Raw genomic sequence first — 24,519 nt, 5'->3', positions numbered from 1 at the left:
TCATTGACCCTTTGTTGACTTTTTCTGAAATTTTTCATTATGTTTTGTCGTAAGAGCCACATACACGCAAAATGAGGTACTTCATCATAAATTGTTGAAACTGCCTTAATAATGCTTGAATGTCTATCGAAAACGCTACACATATGTTTGACCAATTGCATCTCTGAATTGCTCAAAAACCCACCTCCAAGATGAATCATTCTCTAAAATCGATAATAGCATAAGCAAGTGGCAGTATACTCCCTGCACTATGTACACTTTGTTTAATACAATTTTACTGCAATATAATTTACTTTTAATACATAGTTCAAAAATTTAATATAGAAAACACTAGTATCATATTCGAAAGTCTGACCTGCTACATTTAAGATATGAGCGGCTAGCAGTGTCCCTTTGTATGCTCCTTTTAAGAAAGTTCCATCAACTACAATTGGTTTACAATATTTCCATCCCTTTATCGAAGTGACAAAGTTACAAACAAATACAAAAAACGATCATCCTTTGATTTGTGCATTTTTATATGAGAACAAGGGTAAGATGCCTCTAGTATTTGAAAGTAGCTTGACAACTTTGTGTATGATTGAATTGGATCACCCCGGATTAATTCAAGAGTTGTTTCTTTAGCTCTCCAAGCTTGCATATATGTGAGTCGCACACCATATTTATCTAACATGTCACGTTGTATGTCTTTTGGTGTGTAAATAACATCTGATTCAACAACACATTTACCCACAATAACACTCCCAACAACACTCTTAGTTACTAGCCTTTTCGATAATGAATTATGTAGCAACAAACATGTGTGTTCGCTTTCAAATTCTCTAATCTTGAATATTTCAGTTTTGTTCAAGCTTGAAGCTCGTAAACTCCAACTGCAGCTTTCTCCGGTGTATCGAATAGCTGTAGAAAAAATATTAATACACAATTAATAATTTAAAGTAACTTGAATTTAGGTCTTACCTGATTATGCTTGATATTGTTGTCTTCAATTGAATTTGATTAAGAATGAAATGTTTTTTTAGTGCAATGGTGAGGACATATTTATTCTTATACACCTGATCATTCTAAAAAAAGAATGATTGGGATTAACAATGATGCCTGATGCTAATTCTTAGAATGATTGGGATTAACAATGATGCCTGGTGCTAATTCTTCTAGCTCATTAACTTTTTCACATGATCCAAATCCAATTAACCTATTGCTTCATCAATACCATTAAATGTATTAGAGAAGTATGAATTGTGTATAACCCTCATATCTCCTGAACTATCTGAACACAAAAGTGGAATGAGTGCAGGATTAGTCTCTAAGTTGACTTGTTCAGTTGTTGTGATACATAAAAGGTATCTTGCCATATCTCGATGTTTCTTCTTGGTTTCAAGATATACCTTTACCCTCATATCATTATGAATTTGAATTGGAGGAGATTTTTCATCAATTTTATATTTGATTTCAACCTTACTTGTTGATGTGTCTATTGAAAATTGAGTAGCAATTACATAAAGGAGGGTGGCAAACATTGACTCTGTGTGTATGAACACACCATCTGCTAAGTAGTTAATATATTTGTTGCTAGGATCCCTTCGTCCATTGAAGTAAAGCATCACCGATAGATTAGTCATATTTTTCTGCACATCATCAAAAAGTGTATTACTAACATTAAAAGACTAGAGAGAGACATATAAACTAATCTTCTAGAAGAGCACCACTTTGCTAAAAACTAAATTAAACTAGAATAAAAGTTTTATTAGATAAATGCTAACAGGTGAATTAAATTTGTATTTATTGTGATCATGACTTGCATATAAATAAGTCAGAAATTGAATTACACAAATGTTAACAAGTGAATTAAACCTGAATTGAAGTTGTATTACACATATGCTAACAAGTGAACTAAAATTGAATTGAAGTTGAATTACAAAGATGATAACAAGTGAATTAAACCTGAATTAAAGTTGCATTACACAGATGCTAACAAGTGAACTAAAACTTAATTGAAGTTGAATTACACAGATGCTAAAAAGTGAATTAAACTTGAATTAAAATTGTATTACACATATGCTAACAAGTGAACTAAACATGCATTAAAGTTGAATTACACAGATGTTAACAAGTGAATTAAAAATGAATTAAAAATGTATTACACAGATGCTAACAAGTGAATTAAACCTGAATGAAAATTGTATTACACAAATGCTAACAAGTGAACTAAAATTGAATTTAAGTTGTATTACACAAATGCTAACAAGTGAGTTAAACTTGAATTAAAGTTGTATTATACAGATGTGACAAGAGATCATACTGATTAGAGAAGAGAACTGAATACTAGACATTCACAGGAACTTGAATCAAATGAAATCTCAACATAAATCAACAAACAAAAAGGTTTCCACACACAAAAAAAAAATTTAAACTTTTAAGACCACAATTGAAAACACACATTAGGATCAATTAAGTGCAAAGGAGACCAACAAAAATCGCAGATTGAAGTCCGGCACCCTAAACGAACAGAGCTTACTCAACACTAACATTTAAATTACAATGGCGAGAGAAAATTGAAGTCCGACACCCTAAACGAATAGAGCTTACTCAACACTAACCTTTAAATTGCAATGGAGAGAGAAAATTTAAACGTCGGAGAGAAGTCGTCGGAAAGCAAATTGCAATCACGAGAAAGAAAATTGCATGAGCGTAATTCGCGGGCGTGAATAATTTTGGGGCGAGAGAAAAACTATGAAATTGAATATTCAATTAAATTGATATTTATTGTTAAAAAAATAATGCTAATAATTATGATAATTATTTTTAAAAAAGTAGACACACAAATTATTTTACCTAAGAAAAAGGGGCCGAAGCCCAATAAAATTGCAGCAGTAGCCCAATTAGCTGGGCAGTGGGGGTTTGGGGCCAAGAATAGCCCAAACTCATTAAATTCTTGCTTTATTTAATTGACCAAGTTGGTTAGAATTATTATCTCTAAAAGTGATTTTAATAAATTCAAATAAATTTATTTTTTGTTAAAAGTTTAATCACTTGCGTTTTAATATTAATGTTACATTAAGGTTCCATTTTCTTAAAAAATAAAAATTGTTCTTTGTTTAACTATTTTCTCAAAGTTAATTGAATATTATAAAATATATATTAAATCATTTTCCTAAATATAAATCAAAATAAATTTTAACCAAGTCATAAGATAATCGTGTGTTATCTAGCGCTTCAAATGCCTTAAAAACCTTCTTGAAGCGTAAATAAGAACATCTTACCAATCTTCTCTAAATTTTTAAAGACATAATATGTTAGAGTCTTTTAAAATTAAGTTTTCTTAATTTCTTTTTAAAAATATTAAGTGACGACTCTTTCTAAGTAATTTTTTAAAAATGTTTTATACTTGAAATATTTCAAAAAGTGATTTCTCTAAATATAGTAAAATTACGGCATATCAGTTATAATAAACAAAATAATACTCGGTAGCTAAAGAAATTATAAAGAAAACAATAATTAACTCTTTTTATATAATACGATGATAACTCCTACTTATATAAAATACTAGATTCGGCCAGGCCCGTGCTAAAGCACATGCCCAACATAGTTAATTTTAGTGTCCTATTTCACAATAACAACACAACCAAATTAATTTTATGTTGATTTTAGTGTCGCCTATTTCATTGCAACAATATAACCGACGCAATTTAACTATATAGGTAGAACATGACATCGTCATATACCTGTACGAAAATATAAGTTCATATACCTTTAAATAATATTGATTATTTTGTTTAAAATAGGCTATGTATCACAAATACATGATTGGGTAAGTGATAATACACAAATACATGATTGGATAAGTGATGATAATTGCAAACAACCACTCCATGTCTATAAACATTATAGACAGAGAGACCAATAAATGTCTTGTAGGTGATATATTGCTATCTTATTCACATTCTCGAGTCCTATATCATCAATAAACTCACTTCATAAATAATCAATATTAGTGAATTTGAAAAAACATACATGTTTTCATTGACAATTTACTACCATGGTGTTGCTTACCAATCTTATAATACACCAACTCAAAATTTTAAGCATATGGTGCACAATAACATTATGTTGAACTCAAGTCTAGCTTTCTCAGACTTCTACTACACCAAATCAATTTTTTAAAGTATGTACTGCGGCAATGTACATTATATTGAACTCAAGTCTAGCTTTCTCAAACTTCTTTCATAAGCCAAATAACAGGGTAATTCTAATAATAAAATGAAGACTGAAATGATGTATCATATCTACTGAAGCAACCTAAATGTCATTATTAAGTAACATATGAGTGACTGTTCTTCTTTTCCATGGTAGGCCCTTCCTCGATTTCACTAAGTACGTTTATTTTTCTTTCCGATTAGAAAGATACACCTCTAATGGAAGACAACATGAGAGTGTTTCAGTCAAATACGTATATAATCGGTACCTTCCCAAAATTATCAAACACATGAAATTCCAAGACTATAGACAACCAATGATGATTTTCACTTCCACAACAGAATTAGAGAGGAAAAGAAAATATACATTAGGCAATAAAGAATATCTTGTACGTGATTTCTACTACTTCAATTAGAAAAATAAAATGGAAAAGTGCTCATTGAACATTGTGTTTTAAATTGATGTCCAGCTTGGTGAAACTAAAAATTCATTGAAAATAAGAAGGGAGGCTTCAGCAAGTAAGATATCTATATAACATCCATAAGTGTTCAGTTCATATAATGCTTCAGCTATGGAATTCACTAGGGTAACTGTGCAGCAAGAAGAAAACATAGAAGGTGAAAAATCTCAATGTAAAAGAGAGTAAAGAATAAGAAAAATAAATCCAGATTTCTTGATCATTGAGTGTGACATTTGAAATGAAGCATTAACATTCTTTTAAGCCGTTGGAGAAAAGAGACCTTGAATTAAGAATTCACAATCATGCATTAATATGGCATCTTCCTATTAAGTTTTAAGAAATAGAGAGGCAATAACGAAAAAACACTCTTTAAATCTCAAGAATGAGATTTTTCAAATGTGTATCTGAGTTAGTTGTTGTTGAATCATGTCACCTCATGGCAAGTCTTACAAATGAAAACACGGGGAAAAAAAATCCTAATGACAGATTTTAATCTTGAAATTTCTCTACTCCCTTAGGAGAATACCACTACAACTGCGAGGTAGAGAGACTCAATATTAGCCCACTAAACATGTCATGATGAAAGACGACAAATATACTATATAATTCAGTAGTAATGTAGTATTATACCTAATCTAATACTTCCCCAAGATGGAAAATATAACAGAGTGATGCAATACAGGAAATAACAATAATAAGGTATATAATTTTGCATTATACTATAGAATGCCATGATAATTAGGAATGAATTTTTTCAAAAAAATCATTGACCGACTTATTTCATTGTGATTTAATATGAAATAAGATATTTGCACAAATATTATCCTAGTAACAACATTAATTAAGAAGGGCAAACACTTTCTCGAAACTCTTAATGTTGGTGTCAAAAATTGAACTCTCAAATTGCTCATATTCATATGACAAATAAAATAAGAATTATCCAAATGAGATTTTTCTTCCCTGAGAATATATTAAAAACAATTATTTTTTATGCATATCAAATATACGGGAACATCTAGTCCATCAAAATTAAGAAGATCGGTTTCTATTACATCAGACACTTTGCAAAAATTTTACCGTAAAATTCTTCAGAAAGAAATTACAGTAACAGAGACCATAAATTCCAGTAGTAGTACTTCAGATGTAAGCATCATCAATGTACCATCTTTACATTAATGTTAGTCAGAAAACAAAATATTATTTCCTTCTTCTATCTTTTTTTTGGAACTTCGTTTTGTCAATAGATTAAAAGATGTCAAATCATTTGCTTTATTAACATGGGCATCAAGTTTCGAACATAGCATAGACCAAACTGTATATTTACTTGACTATTATTTGAGTATGCCCCCAACATTTTAATTTTAATTTTCAAAAATAACGTATTATTTTAAAAGCTAATCTAATATTATCGAAGAACATTTATTCTGATGATAGTAGCATTTGTAAATCATTATAAAAATCACAACCCCCAAGACAAAGAAAAATTACACCGTTGATTCAAACAAAGTACTCATAAAAGAGAATTCAAAACAAATTAAGTTAATTAGTACCATCGTTTGTTACTTTGCAGTTTGTGTTATCACCTTCCAATGATACTCATAGATTTTAACCCAGTAATGCCATTGAATTTTGAAATTTACAAGTGTGGAAAGAATTGAGAAGGAGTCCGAGAAGGGAAAAAATAATGAAGAAAAAATAAGGCATAAACAATATTAATCAAAAAATATACCTATAACTTGAACACAATAGCAGTGAAAACACAAATACCCTTGAGGCTTGGGAGCAAGAACAGAAACTTGTTGATAGTACTCGGCAAACATTTCTAACAAATGAAAGACATGGCAAAATAATCAAGTACTCCATAGAAAATGACTTTGACATAAAATCAAACACCTTGGATGCGCAATCCATTTCTTAATCTAAATGCATGTGTAAATCAGGTAAAAGTACTAACATGTTTTTGGAATCTTAGCAAGAAATCATACTAAAACAATTAGAAAGTAACAAATAAAAGATATGAAATTAACACCCTTAAAAATAAAGAAAGATTGGATAAGATCTAGTCAATTCTCACCAAAATAGCTAGAAATTTGCATAGATGGTTTGTAATAGAGAAGAAGATGATACAAGTGAGGAGGAGGAGGAGGAAAGAGACTGACCAAGAATGAGAGTTGAAAACGAAAATAGAAAAGATAGAGAAAAAAAGAAATTACGGGAATGAATTTCAAGTGCAGTATAGGTGTCTATGCAAGGGAGAAGCTAAAAAGATATTATTGACAGTACAATTCACGTAACATTTGGTACTGCTATGCAATGCAGTGTTACCTTCTTTGTCCCAAATTCACGGTACAACATGTGTTACTTTAAGTACAACATTTTATTGTTGTGTTAGTCCTTCTAACTGTCATTTCTAAATAAGGGAGATATATCATTACATCTGAGTTGTCCATATAACTTATAACACTATCTATTAGTTCTGGTCATACGACTTATTAAATTACAATAAGGTTGTTTAATCCTAACAAAAGAGTTTTCTGCCTTTAGTCCCTTCAACACTAAAATAGGTGGAACTGTCCATTCTTTAAAAAGTTTATCATCTTTTAGCCTTGGTCCTTCCCAAGCTAATAGGTCAGCCACCATATTTTGTTTGCAAATGAAGCTTATTTAAATTTTTTTTATTGAATATTTTATTTAACCAAGTGTAACAATTACCTTAAACCTCAAAACAATAAATTCACAATAATCCTTTGTAGTAGAACTGTTGAGGGGGTTTCAGTCTAGTTTGTCAAGTTTATTTAGAGACTCGTCAAAGTCACCGCGATATGTATATGTAGGTTATCCCCTAGATTTTTTCTAAAGTAACGGTAGAAATTTGCATAAATATAACTCAATAGACAAAAATCATTGTTGTCACTTACCTTGATCATTGCATGTATTTCTTAACGACAATTATTTCTATTTTTGTTTGATTTGTAAAGTAGTGCTTAGGGGGTTGCTTATCCTTTGTTAGATATTTAAATAAAATGAAAAATACCTTCTTGACCAATTCTTGTATGGAAATTCAACAAAGCTTGAGGTGTGTTGTTCACCGTCTTTGAAGATTTTTCGCCCGCTGTAGCTGTATTTTCCAAGATACACAAGGTCTTTTAGTATAAAACTAGAAGCTTGAAACTAACAACGATCCACAAAAGAAAAATTAGCACACTATTATATAAAAAGAATATATAAGAGGGAATTTCACATGATCTCATTCTCTATATGTAAAAGGAGACATGGGTTTATATAGATGTGAATCATCTCATCAGCCATGACTCATGAGCTAGAAAGTTCCAACGGTCATATACAAATTAGTGATAGTCAAAAGTAATTATTAAATATCATTAATTAGCCATGAAGACTAAAAACTGACACGAAAATGAATTCAATTGATAATAAGGAATTGAATGGTCGTTGAAAATGTGATACTTTTGAGATACTAGAATGCTGTTTTATAGAGAGTGCAATGGGAGTCTGGGTTTAATAAATGTGGGATATGACTCATTATTTAGCATATGTTCAATCGGTTCATCTTGTCCCAAGCAACATCTGAGTGATTTAATTACTATTTCATTTATTAAATTAACTCATTTTGATTATTCACCCAATTAATACCTCATACAACAACTATTAAATTTTTTAAAAAAAACATTTAAACTAATAGTTTTAATAATATATAAATTTTATACTAATGATAAAGATATAATCAAAGTAAGTTTCGAAACGACTTCTACATTTGGTCAAATTTTTACTCTTGTAACTACTTGATCTGTTGTTACTAAGGGTCACCTCGTGTGGAGTCTCAGAGCTCTAAAAGAGTGGTGAGAAAATTTTTAAAATTTAATCATGTAATTATTTTTGCGAAAATTGATTTTTAGGTCAGGCTGGTGTCAACCCGTCATATAAGGAGGCTTCCCTCTATGGAGGCGCAGCTATAACGATCTGCCAACATTGTAGGAGGTGACAGAAAATCTACCACATAATCAAAGTGTTATTTTTTTTTATTTTTTCGCCCACTTCTAATATGAAAAGAAAAATAGATGAGGGACACTCCAAAAATCCCCAAAGGCACCAAGGGAAAGAGAGCAGTTAGGTAGTAGATTTACGGTACAAGGAAGGTGGAAACCTAAGGGGTTTCGGTTCTTCTGCATCATGATTTGTTGTTATAGAGTCAAACATTCACGTGCAAGGTTCATTAGGTTATGCTTGACGGCTAAGTAGGCTAAGTTTTCTTTAACTAAGTAAGTAGATCTATTTTACTCATTATATCTTGTACATCTTTGGAGATTACATGCATAGGACTTTGGCAACGGAGTCATGACGGTTATAGGTTGTTATAATTATTAAAGCAAGAGATGTGATACTGACTAGTGGTGGTTCTCTAATTCTTGTTTAGCCTTCAGTTCCCTTGTTAGGATGGTATGTGGTGTCCTTTAGATATAGGTATGCATGTGTCACATTCCGAAATCACATCGTAGAAGATATGGCATTCTCGGAATGTGATCGACGTACTTGACCTCTCGGAGGTCTTGAACAAGCCCTTTCGTATCGTTCATCGCATATAAACATATGAAAAGTAGTGTGGAATTAAAACTTTTCACACGAATATCATAAAACATCTTTGATATAAAACTCATAGGAATTATCAAGTCTCATTTCAGCAAATCTTAGACACGAGAATACTTTGGGACACGACCCATACACAATAGAAATGTAGCACTACTAAGTCTATTACAATAATGAAAGACATCTATGCCCTCGAGTCAAATGAGGACATACTTCAACTTCACTTGAATGATGCTACGATCCAAGTCTTGCTTTTCAAATTCTCCTCACCTACTAACCACTATAGAGATAGATAAAAGCATGAAATTTGTACAAACACATATACTAAGTATGGCATAATACTTAAAATCATGAAAATGGATATTTATTAAAAATATGCATCTTTTTCATTTAAATATCATATCATAATCATAAGAATAACATTTAACACCTTAGAAACACATAAGATAACATTTAAGCAATTTAGTACATTTTTAGTAACATTACAGTGAACTCCTGCCAAATTACAGTGAACTAACTGTTAGGATCGAATCCACACACACACACTTGATGAATGAAGAACACAAAAACTTTCGAGAGAGAGAGATAAGAGATCTAGAGAGAAAGAGAAAAACCAATATTTCATGGTAACACTCCGTTGGTAAACTTCCACGGCGGTGGGGTATATATTAATAATTTAGAGTATATTTAGTTTCTGAGAAAAAATAGTACAGCCTAATATATGACAGTACATCAAATATTAATCAGGCTCCACTAACTAATAATTTTTTCCACTTGGAGACTGATCCAAAAAATACATTCTCAAAAAAAATCTCTTCATCATCAACATCTTTAGCGCACCACACATCTGTAGCAACAACTACAGAAGACCAACCAAGGTTTTGCATAACCCCAGTTTCCCAACATTAACACATTTCGTCAACATGTCTGCCAGGTTCTTTGCACCCTCTATCTTCTCCAAGCACATATCACCATCCTCCACTGCCCTGCGAGTGAAATGGTACGGCCTTCTGATGTGCTTTGTCTTCGAATGATAGACCGGATTTTTCACCAACTGTATGACACTCTGGATATATAAGTAAAGAATCTTCTCTCTATGCTTTTTGCCCAATTCCTCAAGATAATCTGTCAGCCATATCATCTCTTTCCCAGCTTCAGCTACTGCCACATACTCAGCTCAGTAGATGAAAGAGAAATACACTTCTGAAGCCTGGACATCCAACCCACTGCTGTTCCACCTATGGTGTAAATATACCTGGATGTACTCTTCCTCGAGTCCACATCCCCACCAAGATCAGCATCCAAAAAACCTGTAGAGTCACCATGCCTTTGCCAAAACAAAGTGAAGTATTGGATGTACCTCTCATATATCTCAGAAGCCACTTCACAGCTTCCCAATGCTCTTTCCCCTGGTTTGCCATGTATCTGCTAACAACTCCAACTGCATATGCTATATCAGGTCTATTTTAGACCATAACATACATCAAACTCCCAACTGCTAAAGCATATGGAACAACTGTCATATGCTCACGCTCCTCGACTGTCTTGGGTGACTGCTCCTTTGAAAGTTTAAAGTGATTTGCCAATAGAGTAGTCCTGGGTTTAGCATCATTAACCCTGAATCTGCTCAACACCTTCTCAATATTACAACTCCTGAGATAGATTTAAAGTGCCAACAGATCTATCTCGAGAAATCCTCATCCCCAAAATCTGTTTCATCTCAAACGCTGAAGACAACCTTGTCTTCAGATTGTTAATCTCCCTCATACTAGATCCTGCAATCAACATATCATCCACATACAAGAGTAGAAAGACATATGAATCAGTGTATTTCTTGAGGTAACAACACGGATCCTTTTCAGCTTTGTACAATCCACTCTTGGTCATGAAGGAGTAAAACTTCTTGTACCACTGCCTTGGTACTTGCTTTAGTCCATACAAGCTCTTGGTGAGATTGCAAACCATGTGTTCCTTGCCTGGAACCACAAATCCTTCCGGTTGCTGCATATAGATCTCTTTGTCCACATCTACATGTAGAAAAGTTGTTTTTACATCTATTTGCTCTAGATGCAAATTCTCCGATGCAACAATACTCAACAGGATTCGAATAGAGGTCAACTTCACAACAAAAGAAAATATTTCAACATAATCAATACCTTTCCTTTGTGAATATCCTTTAACCACTAAACAAGCCTTGAACCTTCTTTTGTCATCTAGTTTAGTCTTGACTCTGAACACCCACTTGTTCAGCAAACCTATCTTCCCTGCAGGTAACTCATCAATACCCATGTGTCGTTCTTCTCAAGTGACCTCATCTCATAATCCATGGCTTGCTCCCACTTGATCGAATCCTCCACCGGTAGGGCCTCATCAAACGACTCTGGTTCCCACTCATCAGTCAGCAATAGGTAGTGTAATGAAGGTGAATACCTATATGGTGCACTGATGGTTCTGGATGATCCCTTAACACCTGCTCAGGTGTAACTTGGTCCACTTCAGATTCTTCAGTAGGAGTTGGTTGAGTATCTGCTTCAACATGTCTAGGTTACTCTTCTCCAACTAACCCTCAACTCCCACTTGTTTTGTAATCTCTAGAACCTTTTGCTCTCTGTCCTAGTACAAGACAGACTCATCAAATGGCACGTCACAATGTCTCAGGATCTTTCTATTCTTGTCATCCCAAAACCTTCAACCAAACAAATCAGAACCATAGCCTATGAAGTAACATTTCACATCCTTGGCATCAAGCTTGTCTCTCTTTTCTAGATCAACATGAACATAAGCAGTGCAACCAAAAGTCCTCAAGTGTGAGTACATGAGTTCTTTTCTTGTCCACACTTCCTATGGAATCTTGAACCCTAATATATGACAGTACATCAAATATTAATCAGGCTTCACTACCTAACACTAACTTCACAGTTACATTGAAGTTTCTCAACTTCACAAGGGGTACTTTCTAGCATGCAATCCTCTCATTAAAATCTATCCTAAGACTCACTTAAGTAAGACAAATAGAGACCGCTCATACGACCTCTCTAGGCACATCTAAATGATCCTTAAGACCACCTATGATGAGATCAACACACACTTACAAGACACCAATCACAGGAACATGATATCCTTCTACCAAAGGTGATTCTAAGTCTCACTTGAGTGCGTTGTGAAGTGAACGCCCATAAAATACCTTACACACACACTTAAGAGATCCTATAGACTACCCAAAATAGAATAATTCTCACTTAATACATCAACACATAGATAATATGTCTTTTTCATTCCAAAGGCTATCAAAAGACTTACTTAAGTAAATCAAAAAGATAACGTCCATGATTGACCTCTTCAAGATTACCTAAATAATCCTTAAGACCATCTAAGACTTTGATCATGTCCATATAATCAACCATCTTCCTTAACTAGAGTCATTCTTAAGACTTATCTAGGTAAGATACGAAGTGACCATTCATATGCCCCCTTCACACCTTAACTAGACAACTCTTAACTACTCTAAATAAGTACTTCTTCATTTAACATACTTTCTTAACGTAAGTCATTATATTCCTTAGTTTATTTAAGACTCATTCATCATATAACGACATTCAAGTAATGGTCTTGCACAAGACCTAGGGACTCTAACTAACACCCTTCAAAGCCTATTGTGCAATATCTAGATAGCGTCCCATACCACCACCTAAACTTCATAGATTTTCTGTAATGCTAGTGCGTATTCCATATGATGAGAATAGGCAATAACCGACATAGACCATGATAGCTAGACATGGAATTCAGAGTTCTAACCTACTCCGATGAGGGTGTTCTACATGCCAAGGGTATAACTAGGACACATCCTATGTAGGCACATGGTTAAGGAATATGACGGGCTTTTATGCACTCTAGTCTCATTCTCAAGTTGAGCTACATTGTACTCTAGTCTCTTTCTCAAGTAGAGCTACTTCCGATAACATAATAACTCAGTGCTAGCCTTTGTTCTTATAGAGTAATTGACATTTAAAGGTTCATACAAAGGGGTTCAATATCTAGTTCATACCCCAACCACATACACCCTATCAAAGAGTTTCACTAAGGCTACCATTCAGTGGCGACTAAGATAGATCATTATGACTTTCCTAAGGATAATGTCATGTCATTCCAGCCAATCAACCTTAAGTCCATCATCCTTTACACGAAGGATACCATTACGACTCTTTGACTTCAAATACATAACATAACCTTTTCCACGGACATGACTCACATATCATTCATTCATACATGACAGTGGTGCACTAATCCTATCTAGTCAAGACATCTCATATTTTTACATATCATTCATACATGTATCAAGTAAGGAACACAAGTCTATCAAGACACAAGATTCTTTACTTTATTACATATAACATATCATTCTTTGGAACATTTACATTACCATATCATCATCAATGTAACCATCATAGACTCATATAGTCAGTTTAGGAACAATCATGCATCAACTGTAAGACTACACATATAAACACATAGTCATAGTCTAACATGATCTCCTAATATGCATAGAAGTAACACACACTTTCACATTACTTCACATGTATATAGATATGGTCATACTTCACATAAATCAACTACACAAATCATCATATTACTTCAACAAGTGCCGACAAGGCCATGATCATCATAATACATAAAGTAATGTCATCAAGGCCACATCAATTGCAAGTAAAACACATAGCACCGCCACCATAAGTGGACCATACTAATCACAATATAATTGAAGTCTAATTAACATAAAATAAATAGAATTAGGACAGCGTACCACCAATCCATTCTCTCCACTTCAATCCATGTCTAAATCATCCAATTTAATACCATAAGGCCCTTTCCCATGGCCATAACCAATAATTCAATTCATAAACTATGATATTAAATGAAATTAGGTAAATTAAACATACATTCATAAATCTAACAAAACCAATACATCAATTCAATACAATTATTACATCAATCAATAGCTCACAGAAAACTACACTAGAATTCATAAGCATTAATACAATATCACTTAACCCATAAAGTAGTCAAAAACTAAGGTTCATCAATTACATGGGTTCATAGGTTAATTGAGTTAAAATCATATAATTAACAAAAATTCAATCAATATGGAATGCTTTAAAACCTTTAATGCAAGAATCCACTGATAGATCATGAAATTGGACAATTCTATTTTTGAAAACATTAGAAAACTTCTTTGAAAGTTGGAATCCTTGATGAATAGAGTTTCAAGTATCAAAAAAAAATAACTCAACAAATATAATCCTCCAATTTGATGAAGAATCTCCACTCAATTCTCCAATCCAAGCCCTTCCTTGAGTTTTGGATCCAATGGATGAAATTGGACAATTCATCTTTGAAAAATTTAGAAAACTTCTTTGAAAGTTGGACTCCTTGATGAATAGAGTTTCAAGGATAAAAATCATACCTCAACTAAGCTAATCCTCCAATTCGATGAAGAATCTCCACTCAATTCTCCAATCTAAGCCCTTCCTTGAGTTTTGGCTCCAATAGAGTTCTAAAGAGTTTCTAAGGGAATTTGGGTTTTTATTTTGATAAATAAAATCTTCTAAGTGTTAAAGACTTATAAACATGTTTAAAGTACCCATAAGACCCGTAAGTAACTTCAATTTCTCTTATTTGGATGTGGGGTGAATTTACCACTTCACTCCTAACTTAACGGTGAACTAGTGCAGGAAACCAGTACCATCGATGACTGGCAATCGACAAACGGTTTGTCCACAAACGGACTGTTTTTTCCTCTCGTTGTTTGGTTCATAGATTTGAATTTGGGATCTTAAGATACCTAGGATAAGTCTTGATCCATGACACCCATTGACGGGGCGTCGATTGGCCCATGAGCCTGTTTGCCTCAATCCTTTGGGGCCAAGTCTAGACATCCTTGGCTCTTAAGAAGGGTCCTTCCTCAAGGAGCCTTGGTTGGTCCTTGGGGACTTTCACCTGAACGATTCCAACCCGAATATGTATTCGATTATAGGACCAACCACATCAATTTTATCCAAAACCAACACGTAAAACTCGATGAAACATGCATAGACACACAAGGTCATTATAAGGCAAACCTTTTGAACGTCATGGACGTTCTTGGACGTTTGACATACAAACTTCATGAAACTTTAAAAGTAACTATAAACACCATAATAAATCATATAATGACGTCATTAACTCATAAAACACACAATTAGGCGCGTAACCACATATGAGGCACATAGGTGACTTTGTCGCCGAACGTCTTGGTCGTCCCTTAACGTTTCATTCCAAATCACCTAAAACTCTAGAAATTGTCTAAATACTAAATTTTAGAACATTTGAGGACCTTAGACCATCATTACAACCATGTTAGGCTCTAGCTTCACCTAAGTCATTTGAGGGGTGTATAGCATGTCTAATGCTTATTGTATGACTTGTGTATGCATAATGCGAAAACTATTAGAAGGTATATGTAACGATAACATAGTGATAATCTCATAGAATGAACCATTATGTGAATTGAGTTCGAAAGTGTTATTGCTCATGATTTTTCTTATGGCACATGATTGTTTATGTTTAATATTTGGCTCGGGTATCAATCCTAGTATAGGAGATCCCCATAGTTGGCTTGTATCACGCCTTGTATATACTAAAAGTTTACTTGGATGTCATTCCTGGTGTGGGGATATCGTTATAAATTATTATATTGGCTTAGGTACCATATGCTACATTGAGTAGGCATGAGTCAGGTAACACACCAGTACACTAACAACTTGAGTTCTTGTTTCGCGTGAAAACTAAATACGTGTATATGGTTTCAACAGTGAACCTGGTTTACTTCTATATGATATGATTATAGCATTTTAGATCGTGGAATGGTACATATTACTTGTGTGTGACATGTGGAACATGGTTCAAGTTGTTGTAAGTATGGATAAGGACTGGAGTATGGGATATTTGTCACTTGTGATGGTTGAGGTATGTTATTTGTTTATTGACAACTTATTTCTTAGGGGTTTATTGTGCATAACTGTTTCAAATAGTGAGTTAATTTGTAGGGACTTAATTATTTATTTCTCAATTGTGCTTTTATTTATCATGATGAGTATTGTTTAATTTGTAGATGGGATTAGGTTAAACTGGAAGGATGAGTTTTTCCAAGGTGTGAGTTTCATGTATTCTTCAAAAGAGCCAAGAAGTGGCATGAGAAATTGTGAGAGGATAAAAGGTTTGTTCATAGGCTAGTGATGTCCCTATATTTATTAATATTAATATGGTAGAAGGGTTTTATCTATTATTTATGTAGAGGCATAGGAACAAGGTGCACTAGTTACGACATTGTACCTAGGGAAGGTAAGAGGATGTGGTTCGAGAAATGGGATAGTGTAACTTCTATATTGCATGTTGTCTTATAATTATCTATATTATATTTTGTGGTAGATTTGGATTGACCAAGGATGACTACCAGTACGTGTGTTTGTACAGATAATACTCTTGTTATGGCATTTGACATACTCAAGTGACACGAATTCAATGACGTTTTATAATTGAAGACAATGATCATCTCTTACAACTTCTACTCTTCTTTCATTATGGTGGAGTCGTGTTTGATTTTTTTATATAAAATTTACTCTTTTAGTAGCTCTTGTACATTTTTATACTAGCTCCATGAGGAATGTTTTTATTCTATAGCAAAAGGGGTTTTTATTAAAGTTTGACGTTTTCATTGTGTTTAAAGGTTTTAAAGAGCTTTTGTGCTAAATTAGTTTTTCTTGTGTGTTTAAATTCAAATAAGGTGGTAAGGGTTCTCTTATATATGTGTTATATTAGGTGTTTGCACACACAATTAATCTTTAGGAGGGGCAATGAAGCACTCTAGGAATCTATCTAAGTTCTTCACTCTTTTCGTGTGGTGTGTCACTTCTGGTATGGATTAACTCCATTAGTCTGTCTCGATTTTAGTTGGTATCTTGACGTAGTAATCTGGATGTTGTGATCGAATTTGAAGGTACATGTCACAACCCAGGTGTACACCTTGGATGTAACATGATACATGAAACCCCGAAAAGGACTCCATGTAATATACTTAGTATATCATAACATAAGATCATAGAGAAGTGTGGATATTTTAAAACATTTTCCATACAATCAAAGTCTTGATAAAATAAAAGCGGAAGTCTTATTACACTTGTATCAACCATCTAGAATATGAACATCTTAGAGACCAAGCTCTTACAATAGTCTAAAACATAAAAGAAAGACACAAAAGGATAGGTGATAAAATCCTCGATGCTATGAGGGCTTACCAAATCTTCAACTCCTTGCTCTACTAGAAACATATCCTTAAGATGGAACTCAAAATCGTTGAACCCTACATTTGATGAGAATATAGGCAAGAGTATGTGTTAGTCCAGAAGTACTAAATATGATATCTAGCATAACATCATAACTTTAGAGATATTTCATACACATAAGAGATATTTCATACACATAAAAGATACTTAGTAAAACATAAACTATAGGGATAAGAGACAACAACATAGTCATAAGCATAATCTCCAACATAGGCATAATATAAGCATTAGTCAAAAATCAGGCATAAATCCATACACAAAGGCAATAAATCTTGTTCATAAGCATAGTCAATCCTTAGGTCTTCATAACCTAAAAGAACTACTTCTCAAGTAACCTCAAAGCATAGTAAGACAATGCATGGATAAGACCCCATAAATCCCATCCATACTAACTACTACTTTTAGGCCATCAAAATCACACTTACCATCATTGGATCTCATCCTTAGATTACTTCTCATAGACAACGGAACCTTCACCTTTAGTCCAACTTATTATGAAAGGCAACTATAGCAGCAATCCAAGATAAGCATACAACATATATGAGAAATACTTCATAAGTCACCTCAAGGCAAGCTTTTTCAATGCATGAATAAGACCACATAATCCCACCCATGCTAAACAAGTCACGTTAGTCAAGGAAAATCACCTCTAGTCATGCATGTATTGGAAGGGCCTTTTAAGCTACAATCCAAACTAGTCATGCTCATATTTCTCTTTACTTACTCCTAAGACATGGGAAATAACCTCTTTATGTCTATCATAAGGGACAATTGGGCATTCACCTCTCCATGTCTATCATAAAGGTGAATAGGTATTTATCTCTTACATTATATGTATTGTCATAGGTATTCACCTCCATAACTACATAAAGGATAATCGTTATTCACCTCTTGCCTTACTATAAAAGTTATAAATTATGGTTAATCGCCACACACTTCTCATATCATATAATGGGTAATCACCCCATGTTTACTAACATCGTAATATGAGAGCTCTCCTCACATACTTCTCATATAAAGGTATATGGGGGGAATCACAACAAGCATCATCACATTTCATAGTCCTTGGATATAGATTCATTTTAGGTAAACATGTCTTTCAACCTAGAATCATTCTATGCGAGAGAACCTTTCATATCTTATCATGTTCAGGCATGAATTTTTGTGAGAGAATGAATTTTCAACAACAAAACAACATGTCATAATCATAGACATTTTACTCTCAAAGTGTTCTTTAAGCATATGATATACTTCATAAAATATGCATAATATCATGTCTTTCCCTTTCAAGGGTCAAAACTCATATTGAATAAACACATCTAGGATGACTACATTAGACATGGATACAATCATAGATCAAGGGATTCTATCACTTCATACGATCATTCATTCTTAAGGTAGATTAGGTGGTAAAGTTCTTCCACAACCATTTTTTCTAGTTGTCTACCATTATCATATAATCTTCATTTTCAGAGCTTTGACATACATAATTAATCATATTGAGTTTACTTTCACAACTTTAGTAACCAACACCATGACTAAAAGTCTTACTCTCAAAGATTTTCTTCTTACAATCATCATACACACCTAGATTTCAAGGCATTCTAATCAAATGACTAATTCTTAAGTGATTCTAGTCATAAACCATCATAAAGTTTCAATCTCAATATTTACTATTCATGATCCATCACATTTACATTACTCTAAATCAATTTATATCTACTTTATTTTATTCGTGAAAAATCACTATACATGTCATCAACCCTAGAAGATCATCTATGAAACGTCAATTTCCCTTCACAAGGCATAAACCCACACTACTTTAATTTCATCAACTAGACTAGGGTTTAACATGGAAAACATGAAACTTCTTCCTAATTCATGATTCAATATTAATGCAAGAATAAACGATGAATATCCACTCAATTGGATTCATAGTAAACTTAACCCATTAAATTAAAAGGAACCGTAACTTGAATTGGGGAATTCATCTTCAAATTGTGGTTTAACTAGGGGACTCCATAGATGGAAGAATCCATGGATTGATAAGACATAATAAATTGATTATAAATCCCTCACAAAGTTTGGAAGATTGGAGGAAATTGATGAGTCCATGACTTGGACTCATTTAGGATTCTATTTTGATAGATTTAGTGTCCTTAAATGCATATATTGTCTCGAAAGCTGATAAAACACCTTGACTTTCAGCTATATACACTTGGAGACAAAGCATGTAAAGCTAAAAGGAACAAACACAGCCAAAAGGAAAAAGAAGTGAAGACCTAAGGAACACCGAAACCATTTGGCATGTCGCCAAAAGATCCCATCCTCACCTTTTGTTTACTAAAGGAAACGACCAAATCAGCAGAAAAAGAAGCATACCGTGTTTCCAAGTAGTTATACAAAGCAGTACATTATCGCCTAATGATAAAAAACACGAAGACGTTGTAGGCTAGCATAAGAAGGAGATGAAGCTACCGAAGGGCAGATTTCCGAATTCATCGGTGATCCCGACTAACTGCGCTTAGTGGTGCACTTTCGCAGTATAACTTTTTAAAAACTATATATACTCATTAAGAGTTGTTTAATTGATAATGGATTCTTCATGGTAGTTATTATTTAGATTTCATTGCTTGAATAACCTCCTATGAGTAAATTATACTTGCTTGAATGATTGAAATTGTTATAAGATTATTGAACATGTTACGTGTATTTCTGTCTAAATTTTATGGCCATGACGTAAAATTTGTATTATTCATGACTAGGTCGGATCTTGTAGTCCGAAATTATTTTATTCTTCAAATGATTGTGACACTTGTGTCTTGGAACAGTCTTGGGGTTGTGTTTTTAATGGTAGGGTTTTAGGGTGTTAGTATATTATGAGAGTGGGGAAACGTTGATGAACTTCAAAAGTCTAGTTAAAATTTACCCGGGTATCCATAGCGAATGCAATACCACTACCACACTTCTTCTATGGCATAAGTCTCCATAGTGGTGATCTGGCTCTATAGCGCTCCCCACGATAGAGGTGTAAATGTCATGATAACGGGGAGAATCTGAGACTCAACTCAATTTTCCCATGTTTTGGCTTCCCTTCCTAATATAGATTTTATCACCAATTTAGTTCTATCAATGCAGAAAAAACACAGAAAATCATTCCAAACATCATAACATAGAACCACGGAGTAAATTATCCCTAAAATAAGCATCCATTTCTTTTCAAAACAAGAAATCATAAAATGATGTGTTTTTCCCAAACAAGTCAAACCAAAAACTAATATCGAGTATCAAAAAAGGGAAGTAATCCTAACTAAGTGCCCAAATCACCTTCATGGGGAGGGGTCTTTTGCCTCAAGCTCACATGAAAAGGAGAACTTATCTAAGTCTTCCGGCTCTAAATAAGGAATATTGTACTTCGGTGAAAGGTAAGTGAACATGACCTTAATGATCTTATGATCCAACTTGTAGTCCTAAGAGTGTCCGATGATCTCATAATTATCAAGTTTCTTGTGGAGCGCAACTATGTTCCAAGAAAGAGTAGATGGGGCTAGGGTTCCATAATAATGGCCTCCATGAAGTTTCTAATTGCAGCTAAGTCAGCCTCGAGGCAGCAGCTATATATTGAGGGTTCGGACTAGATCGAGGTAGGATCTACATCAATGATCTTATCCTTTGGACTTACTGCAACTTGGTTACTCCACACTTCAACTATTAGGGCTTGAATGCACCGTCATGCTCCACCATGTATTCCATAATTATACATGCATCCCTATCCTCTTTAGTAGAATAGAAACTAGGCTAGAAAATAAATGGTACATCTTGCTACCGCGGTAAACATCCTTCAACTCTGAAATGAGTTGTTCCCCCATATTCAATGATATCCTAGGTATGATGCAATCTAACAGTACAACTCATGGATAGGTCACATCAATGAGGTTACCGGATGGATTCATCCTCCGTCCAACTAGTGTCAAGCACCTCCAGGCCTCAAGAAAGTAGTAGTGGCTCGTAAGTCCCTCAATAGCGTACCAGCAGACTACCTCCCAATATTTATCCTCTACTAATGTGTTCTACAGCCATGTCAGATCTATCTCCGTTGTCTTGGGGATTTCGGGATAAGGAGAAACCTCAGACACTTCCTACTCTAAGTTCATGAACTGAGCATCCACCCCTCGGTTGTAGATACTAAAGGTTGGGGAATAAAAAAATTGTAGGTAAGTGGTAAGGGTGTACATGTTAGTTTGGTTCAGGTTTTTCAAATATCAAACCAAATCATTTGTGTTGGATTTTTAAATTAATAAACCAAACCAAACCAATAAAACTTGGGTTTTTTCAGATTTTTGGGTTTTTAGATTTTTTCGCTAAAGTATTCATACAAACATATAATTTACTTGTACTTCAAATATTTCTTCATTCCTACCAAAATACAACTATCTAAGTTGTTTCTTAAGAAGATAACACAAACAATGATATAATAAATAACACTAAAATAATCGAAATATATAATAATAATGAAATCGCATAAAATAAATATTGCAAATTATCAAGTCATTATGAAAATGATCATAATATAAAAATACTAAATAATGCTAAAATAATTATAATAAGTATTAGTTACATGACTAAATATTAAAGGAAATTAAAATTAGATCATGTATTTTAATTGTCTAAAAGTCAATGTAAAATCAAAAAACAAATATTCAATAATTATTTTCGTTCTTGGGTTTAAATTGATTTTCTTTTTTGCATTAGTATTAATTTAATTTTGATTTAAGTTTTATTATAGTTGCCAACATCTGTGGACTATAACTTTTATGGAACCATTCAAAATCCTAAGTTTCAAACTTGAAATAATATATTAAAATATAAAACTATGAAAAAGTATACGAAATTTTTAAAAATTATATCAAAGTAAATACTTTTATGATAAAATATTTTTTTAAAATTACATATAGAATGTCGGGTTGTTTTGGTCTCGGATTTATTTTTTAGTTAAAACCAAACCAACTCAAATACAGTCGAGATTTTTTTCCAAACCAACCACTATCAATTTGCGGTATGGTTCAGTTTTCGATACAGTTTTGTACACCCCAAGTAAGTGGACATAGAACTCCAAGACCCGCCAATGCTGATTGGGAGGGCTCGCCACCAAATGACACCAACCGACCTCTTGGACCCAGTTGTAAAATATGGGAGCCTGTTAAGTGACACACACCCCCATTCTTCATTCCCGCTCTACACATATGCCCATCCTCCGCACATTAAAAAATCTTTTCTATGAATTGCATCAACAAATTTTTGGTAGGGGATATCTAGGTCGTGATTTGTTCCTCAACTCTCTCATTTTTTACTCTGCTATTTAAAAATCATGGGTTAAGAAACCATAGAACAAACTGAGAAGTACGTGTGATTTAAATTTGCATCGCATAGCCTAGGAGGGTAGCACTAGTTTTTACCTCTCGTGATAGTGGTTATAGTGGAACTACAGCGGGATATTTATGTGAAGTGTGTCGTGGAGGAAGGTACAACAATGGTTTATTTCCACTATTGACACCTATTATAGTGAGATGCAAGGTCAATATAGAGATCTCCATTTGTCAAGAACTGTGGTGGCACGTCAATGATTACCCTTGGCCCAGAAAATTCCATTTTTCTGCTCCTAAGATACTCCCCACTACATGCAAAACTCTAGTCATTTCAAGTCTTAAATTTAACTAAAGCTAGGTATCTTCAAGAACAGCCGTTCAACTTCCCCACTATTTTGAAATCGAATTTGGCCTTTTCTCTCAAGTCCTTATGCCTAGAACATTGGGGTAGCATTACAAACTTAAGGGAATACCTCATGCTTCAGAAATATTGAAAATCAAGATGCTATTTTCAATATTCAAAATCAATCCAAACCCTATTCCTCTACAACAATTCATAGCGTGCATCCTATTGAAGTACAAAGAGTAAGAGAACAATCTTTTCATTGATTTTCAGATTGTGGACGTAGTAGTGGGGAGAAATTTGAGAGTTTATTGAGAATTTGAAGAGGGGAAATGGGCATAACAACCAGTTACCTCCTTTTTATGTTTACATTTTGTGTGAGGCATTTATAGAGTTTGTGCAGCCGCTACAGCGAAGCCACTATAACAGGGTTATGACTGGTACAGCAGGAACTAGCGTAATAGGTTCGATAAAATTTTTATGGTGGTTTAATGAGTTTGAATTTCCTTTCTTGATATTCTTAGGTATTCTAGACATGGTACCATCAACTCACTTCTATAAGGTGAGTGCATTATTACGTGTAAAATGTAACACCTTATATGCTGGAGCAATCCATATTGTATATTTCAGATGTTGTAGTGGCACCCGTGGGCACCATCCACGGGCTGTAAGAGGACCCACGGTTCATCCTGCATGTCTGTGGTGCACCACATGTGATCCTCCTCCGGAAGCTCCAAAAAATATTATTCTAAGGTTTGTTCCGCAGTGAGTCCCACGAATTGTGGTCGTGTCAGTGAATCAGATGTCAGTTTTAGCTCTCAGTCACGATTGACGATTGACCAACATGGACAGTCAATCGATCAACGGTCCGTCGAAGCCATCGTCGGTATTGAGACACGTCAATTAGTGTCCAACTCTAACAAGAGTTCCACAGACAAAGGCTAGACACAAGAATATAATTAGTCTCCCTTTACAACTATATATCTACATTAGAATATTGTAATTATAAATACATGATTTCTGTGTATTTTATGTTGAGGTGAAAATAATAAAAACAACACTGAAATCTATAGCTTCTCTAGTTTTTGGGATCTCTCAATTATCTTGTTCTAACATGGTATCTGAAGCCCTTCCGACCTCCTCTACTTCTTCACAACCTTCGGGTATTCTAGT

Source organism: Solanum lycopersicum, chromosome 9, assembly GCF_036512215.1.
Source record: "Solanum lycopersicum chromosome 9, SLM_r2.1".
NCBI lineage: Eukaryota > Viridiplantae > Streptophyta > Magnoliopsida > Solanales > Solanaceae > Solanum > Solanum lycopersicum.
The sequence above is the reverse complement of the archived record's forward strand: the minus strand, read 5'-3'. Positions refer to the sequence as shown.